This window comes from Meleagris gallopavo, chromosome 3 (genome assembly GCF_000146605.3).
Source record: "Meleagris gallopavo isolate NT-WF06-2002-E0010 breed Aviagen turkey brand Nicholas breeding stock chromosome 3, Turkey_5.1, whole genome shotgun sequence".
NCBI lineage: Eukaryota > Metazoa > Chordata > Aves > Galliformes > Phasianidae > Meleagris > Meleagris gallopavo.
Genome location: NC_015013.2, coordinates 38279823 through 38291703, shown reverse-complemented (window position 1 = coordinate 38291703; position 11881 = coordinate 38279823). Strand labels below are relative to the sequence as shown.

Genomic DNA, 11881 nt, shown 5'->3' with positions numbered 1-11881 from the left:
GCTCTGTTTAGTCTTAGCAGGCAAAAGTAAAAATGCATGCATATGATTACTGATTTATCAAGCTTTATTACAAGCTTCTCCCACAGGACACAAGCATAGGCATCCCTGACTAAACTCTCTAGATTATTCATAAAAATCACCTGTCTCCTCAGCCTGAAGTAGCTATAGGAGATTTTCTAAAACATAGCCTACTCAACAAAAAATGAATATATACAAAGAATCTGTCTCAATCCTCTCTGTAGACGTGTAATTCAAAATCATGTAACTCTTCAGGAAAGGAGTAGCTGAAAGAAGAAAGATTAGCAGAAAATTCTCATCTCTGTTAAAATATATGTGAAAATATATTGATTTCAAAGAGTCCTGGATTTCACCCAAAAGTCCAAGCATGAATATTTCTAGAGGGAAAAAAATAAAATAAAACACTAAATGATGATGCTTTCCAAATCAATTCATATATTTTGTTTATCTTGACAAGGGAAAAAGTATCATTTGAAAGAGCATTGACTTGCTTACTGCAATACTTGTATTGGTCTAAAGAAGACAGAACTCATGAATCAGAGTTAGAAAGCAGAGCAGCATACGGAGCATTCATTACATATTTAGATCTCTGATTCAAAATATACAGCACTTATTCCCCTTCAACAGGTGAGGGCCAACATAGAATACAGCAGGTACATCCTTTGGAGTAAATTTGCCAGTGCCAGCCACATGTCAGAGATAATTAGTGAGGCAGAGATGCCAACCTATTCCTCTGACACCTGAGGTCAATTAAAGGAGAGTGCGACAAAAGCCGAAAAGCAACTACCCACAGATGATGTGGCTGATCTGGCATACTTGCTATTCCCAGCACTTCTTCAGAGTTCTTTTATTGACACTATCTGCTGTGAGAAGAGTCTCTAGAACTGGCAGCTTGATTTTGATTTGAGGAATATAGTCATCATACGGTAGAGGAGAATCAGACTGCCAACTGCTGCTTTCCCAGTATTGAATTAAATGCTCTGCAAAAAGGCAGATAATATTTAGCTTGCACCTTTTTCACATGCAGTGAACACTCCAAACTGCCATAAATCAGACAGGTTCAGTCTGCCACATCAAAACCATATGTTTATTTTTATTTTTAACTGCTCTTTGTAACAGCCTGCAAAAAGATACAGAGTAACAACAGTTATTGTCCTTGAAGCTAAGAAAAATCAACAGGAAAGTTGTAGTAGAGATACTGGCTACCAAGAGCTACCTGGCTAGGCAAGAAGGCTATCTGCTGTGCAGGTTACAGGAAAGCTGTTTCTTTATTAAGCTGTTCTTCTACTGTCAAGATCATATTTTATACAAGTAATGCACGTCATAATATTTCATCTTAGTAGTCCTTTTTCCTGGATATCTTTGCTGTCATTAAGAATCAATGACACTGATTCTTACGCATCTCAGCAAGATATTTTATCATCATTGTGGCATATCAGATATTTTTTCCTATGGAGGTGGTAGTTTGGTGCAGTCTTCTCCATCCAATTCCCTTCAAAAGGTTGGAACACGTGCCATTTCTGCGTACAGTTCTGAATAGGCTTATCTGCCCCACAGGTTCAGGATCCAGAAGCATTGCATAGATATTCTAAAGAACGAATTAGAGTTTACCAGACATTTTAAAACCTAACAATTACTATGGAGAGGAGAAAGAGAAGAACATTACTTGTTGGACTTAGTATTCATGTGATAACATCGCCACAGTTTTCTGAAATTTCATCTATTTCTCTTTAATTCCCAAACCTGAGATTCCCAAAAATGGAGGTACCTGAAATCTCAACTTTGCTTTTCATATTTTTCAAAATTCACAGTGTCTTCTCTGCTAACAGAGAGGACTCTAAACAGAGATCATCACTGAAGTAATTGTTCGTCATCATTAACTGCTAACTTTTCCTAACTCCTTAATCTTATAAGTTAGATGCCAGCATCAGTAAAAGGGCATTACATCAACATGTTTGTATAAAAAAAAAATTTCAACATTACTTTGAACTCAGAGGAGAATAAGATACATGGAATTGGCTGGATACTGCGTATCTATTTTTAATTAACCCACTGCAGTGTTATTTAAACTAAGCCAGCCTTTCTTACTTTATTTTGTTGAGTTCACAGAAACGAGAAGTTCTTTGTACTCTTTGCTGCCTCTGCAGAATTAGTCCATTAGCAAGCAGTATTTCTTCTGATTTTGCCAACATCATTGGAGCTGTTGGTCAAAAATGCCCTTTCACTGTATATCTGTGCTTCTATTTATGAAGACAATCATTTTCAAACCAACTCCATTTGGATTACAGAAAGAAAAATATTATATATGGGTATCTATCAAATGAATAACCTTTACTTATACATTAATTAATCTGCCTCAGAGTGAGTAATGAATCCATAATGCTATAGGTTTCAGCTTTTAAGATACAATAGGTCTTCATAGTTACTCTGCACACTGAAAGCAGGATGTATGACTCACTTTTCCTTAAAATGTTTATTGTTCCTGAAAATAATTATCTTGAACACCTTAGATACATCCTGGATTTCAGTCTACTGATTGAACTTTCCAGTCATAGGTCACCTCTGGTATCCTCCCAAAATATTATCTCTCCAGTTCTTCAATTTCATTTCTCCATTAGATCTTGTAGTTTCAAAACTCTCTGAGGAACACACAACAAAACATCAAGAACACTAGCAGAACTACATTAGTGCAGTTCTCCACAGAATTGTGCTTCTCTTATAAGGTGTATTTTGAAAATTCAGTTCAGTTTTTCCATATCCATACTCGCTCATCATCTCTAATCCTGCTGCTGAGGCACAGAATAATTTCTTTGAAGTGTGGAAGCAAAATACGCTGGCATAGAAAATAAAACCAAAATTACATTGATTGTACATGCTCAGCAAGAGTTTACATAAGAACTCACTAAATAAATTCAGTCTTTCATATAAGAAGGATGATGACTATATGGTTGTAAGAAAAAATTAGTATGTGACTTTTAAAGGAAATATGATTATACACTTAAAATATGTTATAATGACAGCAGGTGTAATGACGATTATTATGATAAGTACCTCACCATGGAACTCCTAACAATCTCTCTTAATTATATAGAAGTTTTAAATCATTTTATTCAGTTGTCTTTTTTTTTTCTGTGATTAAATTAATTTCAGACTGATGCTATGAAAATAAAAACACACAGCAAATAAGCATGAAGTACTCTGGCTTCATCACATCACGGAAAAAGGAGGTTGTTACCTTGCAGGAAATGGCTACTGCTCAGTTGCAGTTTATTTTCCCAGCACCATTTGAGAGCATCAGTTCCATTTTATGCTTTTCACTCTGCTATATTAACCAGTTGGGAACACATTTTATGCTTTGGGTTTTTTCCTGCACATATGCATGTGCAGTTGTGCTATTGTACTATATATTTTTACTACACCTGCAGATAAAAACTAATGAAAATACTTTAAAAGAAAATAGAGGTATGGAACACTCACGGAACGTATAAGTACACAACATTCATATCCCTGAGGGGAAAAAAAAAAAAAGATACAGAAGGGTTCTCATAGAACCATAGAATCATTTGAGTTAGAAGGGATCTTTAAAGGTCAGTTTGTCTGACTTTCTTACAATAAGCAAAGACACCTACAGCCAGATCAGGTTGCTCAGAGCCCCGTCCAGCCTCATCTTGAGAGTTTCCAGGGACAGAGCATTCACCATATCTCTGGGCGACCTGCTCCACTGTCTGACTACTCGTACTGTAAAATAAAATAAAAAATGAAAAATAAAAATTCTTATATCCAATCTAGATCTCCTCTATTTTAGATGGAAATCATTTCCCCTTGTCCTATCGTCACAGATCCTGCAGAAGAGTCTACCCTCATCTTTCTTATAGCACACCTTTAAATACTGCAATCTATCTATCTGGGAGACTGCAATCAGAACTCCTTTAAAACTAAAGGCTAGGAGCATTTTGTCTCAGAAATGGCTGGAGCAATACATTCTCCCTATAAACATTCTTCTAACATAGCTGAAGAGTTGTGAAGCAATTAAAAAATTAAGGAATAAGTAGAAGAAGATGTTTTGGAAAATGTTTATCCAAGTGTTAAATACAGCAAAGTCGTATCTAGTGAAAAAGGAATTTAATGATCCTCACAATATACAAGGGCTACTCCAAAAGTAATGCCTCCTATTTTATTATGTTGGCCCATGATGTCAGAGGCAGATTTTGATGGTATGGCAGTAGAGGGTGAACTTCACTGCAAATATTCCACTACATGCTGTCACTGAGAGATAGCAGCAGAGGTGCAGTCTGACAGAACGGTGTCTGACACGGAAGTGCATATGAGGGAAAGACACATTGTTAAATTCCTCCATGCAGAAATATTGGCACACACTGACATTTGTTGATGCTTACTGAATGTTCCCCAAACAGGGGATGTGAGCACAGTGAGTCAGTGGGTGATGTGTTTCAGCAGTGGTGACAGTGATGTGAAAGTCAAGCCACATACTGAATGGCCATGCACAACTGTCACACCATGAAATGAAGCACTCTTGTTAATCACTGATGAAAACGCACATTACTCAGAATTGTGAATATCAAGAAAATGAGATTTTTTCATGGTAAAAGGAATTCTAAAAATCCTAAAACTCTTTCCCTAGGCAAGAATATTTTCTAGTATATAACAACTGTCATTTGTAGTAACTACATCTGATAACTATTTGTATTTATGCATGGCTCCACTTAATTATTTGTAGAAAAGGCATATTATGCTCGAAGATTTTGAAGTTGACTAAAATTGCAATCATTCTGCTCAATATTGTCATCTCCTAATACATAGTCAGAGGTTCTTAGACACTATCACAGTTTCTATCGCAGTAAATAACCATGAAGTCTGCAGCTGATAAAAAAATCCTGTAATAGTTTCACATAATTAAATACCAATAAAGGCTAAACTGCAGCAACATAAAACAGCTTTTCTCTTTCTGCGTAAAAGAACTCAGTTTTGGCTCTGGTTTTGTAAACTTTAATACTTCATCCTGAATTACGTCCCACTAGTATTTTACAATGTCATTTCTCCTCCATGCCCAATTCCAAATTTATTGTATTACAAAGATGATCACCCAGAAGTCTATTTCTTCCTTGATGTGGCCAGTGAGTACTTAAATTTCACAAAAAAAAAAAACAACTGATTTTTTGAGCTGTTTTCTTAGTTGTGCTATCACCTTCATATCACGTCATATTTATGGTGATCCTTGAACAAATCTTCATCACTAACTTGTTTCAGCTTATACACATCCTATGAACATCAATTTTGTATTGCTATTCTTACCCAGACCAACTTTGGATGCCTTCTGGTGATGCAGGATGCCTGAAGATATGAAGACATTTTCAACATCAGTTTTTTTTATTATGGAAGCCATTAATTATGCCATATTAAATAATGGATATTTCAATTGGACAGCTTCCCAATTATTCTGAAATGCCGATTTTGTAATGCTGAAACATTGTTCGCAAGCTAAAAATAATTAAAAACCAAAAAAGACTAACTTATTATGTATGCAAAGGTAAAGATTTAAGTTAAGGTTCCCAATTTTAACCAGTATTTCACTTTTCTATCCAACACAAGCTTTATCTTCTCTTAGAAGAAAAAAGAAAAAAAGTAAAACCCCTCTCCATGGTTAATAGTGTGGAAGAAATTTCTTTTGTAATGAATATGCAAATAGCAAAACTCCACCCAGCTTGTTCTGAGAAAAGTTTGAAGAAATACAACCTTATTTTGAGAAACCTCAAAACATCAAGTATCGGATAATCAATGCCATCCAGGAAAGAGATTCATCAGGGAGATAGCATGGCCTAACAAACTGAAGGCTTTATAAATCAATATGAGAATCCCACAGTAGACCTAGCAGTGCAAGAGGAATGAGCAGGTCACCAAATAATGATTTAAAGCACTCAATATGGGATACACTAAGCCAGCTTTTGGGTACATTGGTTGAACAGGTCAGTCCAACAGCATTTCCCTAGAGAAGAAGGGAAATAACAGTTGAAAGAAGAAATGCTGCACCAAAAGCACATCATCTTCACAAACAGCAAGCACAGAGCCAAAAGCTTTTGTCTCTCTCAGCAAGTGGGGAGATGAGGGTGTATAACATCATGTAGAAAATGCAGTATCGCAATAAAACTCAGAAAAGGAAAAAAGGGGCATCCTCACTTTGTCACTCCATCCACAAAAGAAATAAAAAATAAATTGGACAGCGTGAGGAGGAAGAACTCTGCTGCTCCTGTTACAGGCATGCCATAAGACAAACCCAAACTGACTTCCAAATCCGAACTGTCTTGAATCAGCTTTTCCATTATCAAACATAATAACACTTTAAAAACATTCATTATTTCCACACAGTTCTATTTAGCATGAGTAGTAATTGCTTGACAGAATAAAGTGTTAAATCTACATCTTTTTGGTACATAGACAATAAATGCTGTACTGCTCTACTAGACGAGCAAAATGAATCACTAAGAACTGGGACACGAAGACTTCAGAAAGTAATGCAATACCCATTTCACATCTATATCACCATGCAGCACATACAGTAATTTCCATAACCAATTAACAAATTTATGATCTTTCCTGTGGAAGCACTTGTCTCCTATACAAGATTTCTTCAAGAGGAACCTTCAGAAAAATGCTGTAAAACTTACTTCTGATTCCACAGGTAGATTAACACATCCACAACAGGGAAAAGAGGGAGAGAGAGGAAAAAAATACACAACTTTATCCATATATTTTTAACTTTAAAAGTGCAATACAAAAAGGAATGTGGGGAATGAAATGCTAAGAAGCTGCATGTTTTCTCCAAATCTAGAATTCCTGTATGCAATAACATAACTCTTGCAGTATGTTGCTCAGAAACTGAGGAAAATATAGACACAAATAAGCTGAACAGTCAGATTTGCACAAATGGATAGGGATTTACAGGTTATTGCAAATAAAATTAGTCTAAATTAAATCAAAACCTGCAGGAGTTGGAAGCGATCTGTCATTATAACTCCTTGCTTTTAAAATGTGGAAGACAGCATGAAGTGACACTTTAGGGTACAGACAATATACAAAATATTTAAATCCACCTCCAAAAAATTTTGCATGCGATGGAACAAGGAAAGGGATAAACTCAATTTTTAAAATCATACTTGCAATCTCATTATTATGTTAACATTTATTAAGGACTTAAAAGACCATCGAAACTACAGGAATGTCTAATTTGTATGCAGTCAGAAGAGAGAATTTGGTTTAACAACCATAATGATTCATGATGAATCCTTCTCCTCCTATCACCATAATTTCTTCAGAGGGTTATAACCTACCTATCTGTTGGCCTTTTCCTATGCAATAAAGCTTTTCTGAGGAAATCTTTACTTACAGATGATTGGTAATACTAAAATAACATCTGTTATCTAACCCCTTTGGCCTCATTCAACTACTTAAAGTATCTAGATTGAGCTCTTATTAAGTTAATGACCGTGGCATTCTCTAGAATCTGTTTCCTGGAGAGGATTTTTGGCTGTTTCTTAGAGCCATATAACATCTCATACATACACTCCTTTAACTTTGCAGGTCACTTTTTCATTTCAGATTAAATTGGGAAATAGCTATGAGACATTTATTTGATCTAAAACTTACATCTTCAGAGCTTTCAATTGTTTCAGTGAGAAATAATAAATTATATTAAATATTTTTACAAGAGTAATTATTTTACCAAAAAAAAAAAAAGAGAGATAATATGCAGTACATCTAGAAATTTCTACAAGCTTCCTCCTGTTATCAAGGATTATTTTTTAAATAGGAAAATACCATTTTTCTCCCATACTTGAAAGCTTGAAAATAAATCAAGCCAACGTATAGGACAATATTGACTTCAACAACTAAAAATTAAATTGTGAATGAAATCACTAATCTCACTGTGCATATTAAGATACCATAAGAACTCAGCATAATAAAATCCTGATACGCATCAACATTTGAACAATTATTTTTATTACTGTATATATTTTATTTTATTCCTTGATTCTCTGAGAATTCAGTTTAAATGAAAGGGAAAACTCTTATTTAAAGGATATGTCCACTCAAAGAATAATGTACTCCTTCAGCAGAACACGTTTTCACAGTTTTGGTTTCAAATATATGCTTTTACATAAATTGCAGTTGGGCTTAGTATATTGTGAAAGTGTCTGATACATATTTTTGGAGTACTAATGAATGCATGGACTTCTTTTATGGAGTCTGGGTCTACAGAGAAATTACAAACAGGTTCCAAAAGAATAATCAAAAAATTTAAAAATAGAAATTATGTTCTACAGGGATAGCGACTGGATTATTTGGTGCATATAGCGTGCAAAGGCCAGCTAGCAGGAATTGAAGCACATATTTTAAACATCCAAGACACTTCTGCATTAGTGGCACTGTGTTCCTCTGGGCCCTTCTGTAATTTCCATATTTAGATATAAATTAAGAGAGCAGGGGCCTCTGTGTTCACTAAAATTAAGTTCATCATAATGCAGAATGAACACATCCAACATTTCTACATTAATACTTCCTTGCAATACCTCAGAGACATCCCAAGGAGCTTTCCTCAGATGAATGAAATTCTGCCTGCTTCAGGGAATGCATGATATCATTAAGACTACTATAGCAGAAAACAGTTAAAAGTCAATGACTCTACTGTGGTTGAACTTGGCAGGTGGCTGAGCACCACACAGTCATTTGCTCACCCCCAAGCTTCCCAGTGGGATAAGGGAGAGAATCAGGAAAAGAAGGTAGAACTTTTATTTACTAAAGTAGAGAAAAGGAAAAGAATTATAGTTACAACAAATACATGAGTGTATATAAAAATTGATGTACAAGGAATTGTTCACCACCCCGCAACCAATGACCAACCAGCCCCCCCCAAGCAGTGGAAGAGAGAACCCCTAACTCCCTTCAAAACTCCTTCTGCATGATGCCATATGGTATGGAATGTCCATTTGACCAATTTAAGTCAGCTGCCCTAATTCAGTTCCCTTGCAGCTCCTTGAGCCCTTCACTGCAAATGGTCTTGGCGCTGCTTAGCAAAAACAATAAACATTGGTGTGTTATCAACATCGCTTTTCTCCTAAAATCAAAACACAGCATCATACCAAGTACTCTGAAGAAAACAATTCCATCTCAACTGAAAGTAGGACAGACTTTTGTACAATTAATGAATATACTGATGTTATGGTATAGCAGTGAGGTTGGCAATGTCATTACACCAAAGCAGGAAACAGAAATGATAGGTACACTCACCCATAGCCTGGGCTCGCAAGAGAAACTCAGGTAGAGCGGATCTCCAGAGAGATCCTTCCCCACTGGCAGTCAGCTCTTAAATGGGTCTATAAGAGGTGGAGCCAGGCTCCACCCCTTCCTGCAGCACAGGTGAATTGCCTTCACCTGTGCTCCCGTGACTGACTCATTGCTCACCTCAGGTGATTAATCAGAGGTTCAGGCCATGATTCAGCAGCCCCATACAGACTTTACAGAATAGCCTCTGAAATTCAAACATGTCAGTGCTGATGCCTTCAGAAGCATCTTCATCACAGCTAATTTTAGATGTTACAGTAGGTTTCTTGTGTATTGCATCACTGTCAGCTCCCTTTCAAAATGAGATAGGGCTTCTACAACACCCGGTCAAATATGTTTAACTATCTCCACTGCTTTCTTTACTAGATCTAAAATTCTCATCTCTTCTTTCTTGCTTTGCCCCTAAATTTCCTTTCTTTTATTCTTTGACATATAAAACTCAGGCATTTTGACATGCATTACTTTTATCCTTTTCTGAACTCCTGTGCTCCTTTCATCCTGCTTTTGAACAAACTCATTAAAAAAATGCAAAGAAAGACCTGGTAGAAAAGGCTGAAGCTTTACCAACTTTGTCTCTCATGTTGAGAGACTACAGAGACTGTAGAGAACATCTGATTCATGAGTAACTATGTGGGTTTTGGTAGTCTCAAGGAATCAGGAATAGCATAAACGTTGGCCTTCCACTAGTTTTGAAGAAACAGCCTCTAGGTCAGATTTCTAACACCATATCAAGTCAAAACCATAGAGTACACTGAAATATGCTGCCTAACTTCCATTTATATCCACATAAAGATTAATGTCATTCTTGGTATCAACACAGGGTCCATGTAGTTTTTGGGAGATTTTTTAGAACAGTTCCCCACTTCAGTGCCAAGTCTCTAAAAAGAGCACAGAAAAATCAAAAACCCTTTACAGCAATGCACTTTTTTTGTTATTACTCACTAGAGTAAAATGTAGCATTGTGAAGGAAATTACAGCAATTTGTAGTTTTTAGAATATAAAAATCATGAATGGTACACCCTTAGGGCAGATTAGAAAGATAAGAATGAATTTAGAGAGAAAGTTAAAATCAATGGCAATAATAGAAACAGAACAATAACATTTTTGTAGCTAAATTAAAAATAAAGAAAAAACAAACAAACTAAACAAAAAGCTTAATAACTTAATTTTCAAACTTGGCTATCTACATTATTTTCCCCCCATTACAGAATTAAAATAGTAATCACAATGGGGCCTTAATTACATGTATCATTTGCTCTTAATTCCCTTTCATTTTACCTTGCACTTGAAAAGCAGTGGGAGAGTACTACAGAATTCCAGGGAACTGGGAGTAATATAATTAATGACTGTAAACCAGATTTTTACCTCTAAAATGCTGGGTTTAATCTAGCTTCATGGCAATTACTGTGAACTAGTCAATGCAAAATAAGAAAATGGTACCTGTCCAGTTTCTCTAATGAAACATCTTTAAAAGGTTAGCAGCCTAGATGACAGACATAAGGAAAATCAGTGTTCAAGCTGGCTTAGCAACTGAGCAATATCTTCTTTCTATAAATGCTGGTTTGTCGAACAAGAGAGTGAGAAATAAAAGCAATTACTTCTCTCCCTCTGTTTCTATTAACATTTGCGCCTACAACCAAAGCAAAGGTCAGCATGCTACCACATTAGAGATTTTGCTTGGGGAATCCAGGAACACTATGTGGGAATGAAAGTAAATCCAAATAGTAGGGTGACAAAGTGCACAGAGTAAGAACACTATATTATTCCCAGTAGAATGTTCAATTCACTTCTAAAAGTGCCGCAGCAAATAATTATTTTTCATTCCTCCATAAAAGAATACAAATCCCAAATAATAAAATTTACCAACTTAAAAAAGTTTAACAAGAAGAAAAAAAAGAAGAAGAAGAAAAAAGAGTAGCAACAAATACCAACAGCAGAAACATTTCTTCATGGAAAAAAAGCTGTCACCTGTAGTCTTTTCCAGAGCTGGAACACTGAGGTTAAAAACATTGCTCAGGATACGTAAGTGGTGAATTAAGAGTGAGTATACCATGCTGACTCAGCAGCAGAAATGCCTGATTAACACAATAATTTCAAAGTCTATTATGGATGTGGTTTCTAACACATACACAATACAGCTCCATTTGGTAGTGAAGCAGGATCTGCTTTCATTAGTACTTAGGAGGAAAACCATTGTATGGTTTCCTTCAGGAAAATTAAGGAAGCACTGGCATCCCACTGCTCTTCTTTCTTTACTATCTCCTTTCTCCTTTTATGAGTGAGCTGTCTTAAAATCTATATGAGTTAGAAAACCAAAGCTTTTAACTTTAGTCAAAACAAGTGCTTAGTTAGGAGTGGTAGCCCCAGTTTTTCCTTCAAAATTGCAATTCAAATCATTACATTCCGCTTAATTAAAATCCTGTTGTAATTTCAGTTAGATAAACTGTCACTCACTTTCTTTGACCATGAATGAAGCCACACACAAAACAGTAGTTTGGTTTTCTGT

General features: G+C 35.8%; 1 long non-coding RNA gene across 2 annotated transcripts in view; it reads right to left on the bottom strand.

Moving 5' to 3' along the window:
- Nucleotides 1-431: 431 nt before the first annotated feature.
- The window catches only part of LOC116216458, an 18750-nt gene continuing 7300 nt past the window's right edge, over nucleotides 432-11881 (bottom strand). The window contains exons 1-3 of one of the 2 annotated variants that reach the window (XR_004159221.1): nucleotides 9322-9375; nucleotides 5332-5370; nucleotides 432-2851 (exon numbers count right to left, since the gene is read on the bottom strand). This is a non-coding gene — a long non-coding RNA (uncharacterized LOC116216458). Of the gene's footprint in view, nucleotides 2852-5331; nucleotides 5371-9321; nucleotides 9376-11881 lie in introns of those variants that run through there. The other variant, XR_004159222.1, reaches the window with a different exon arrangement.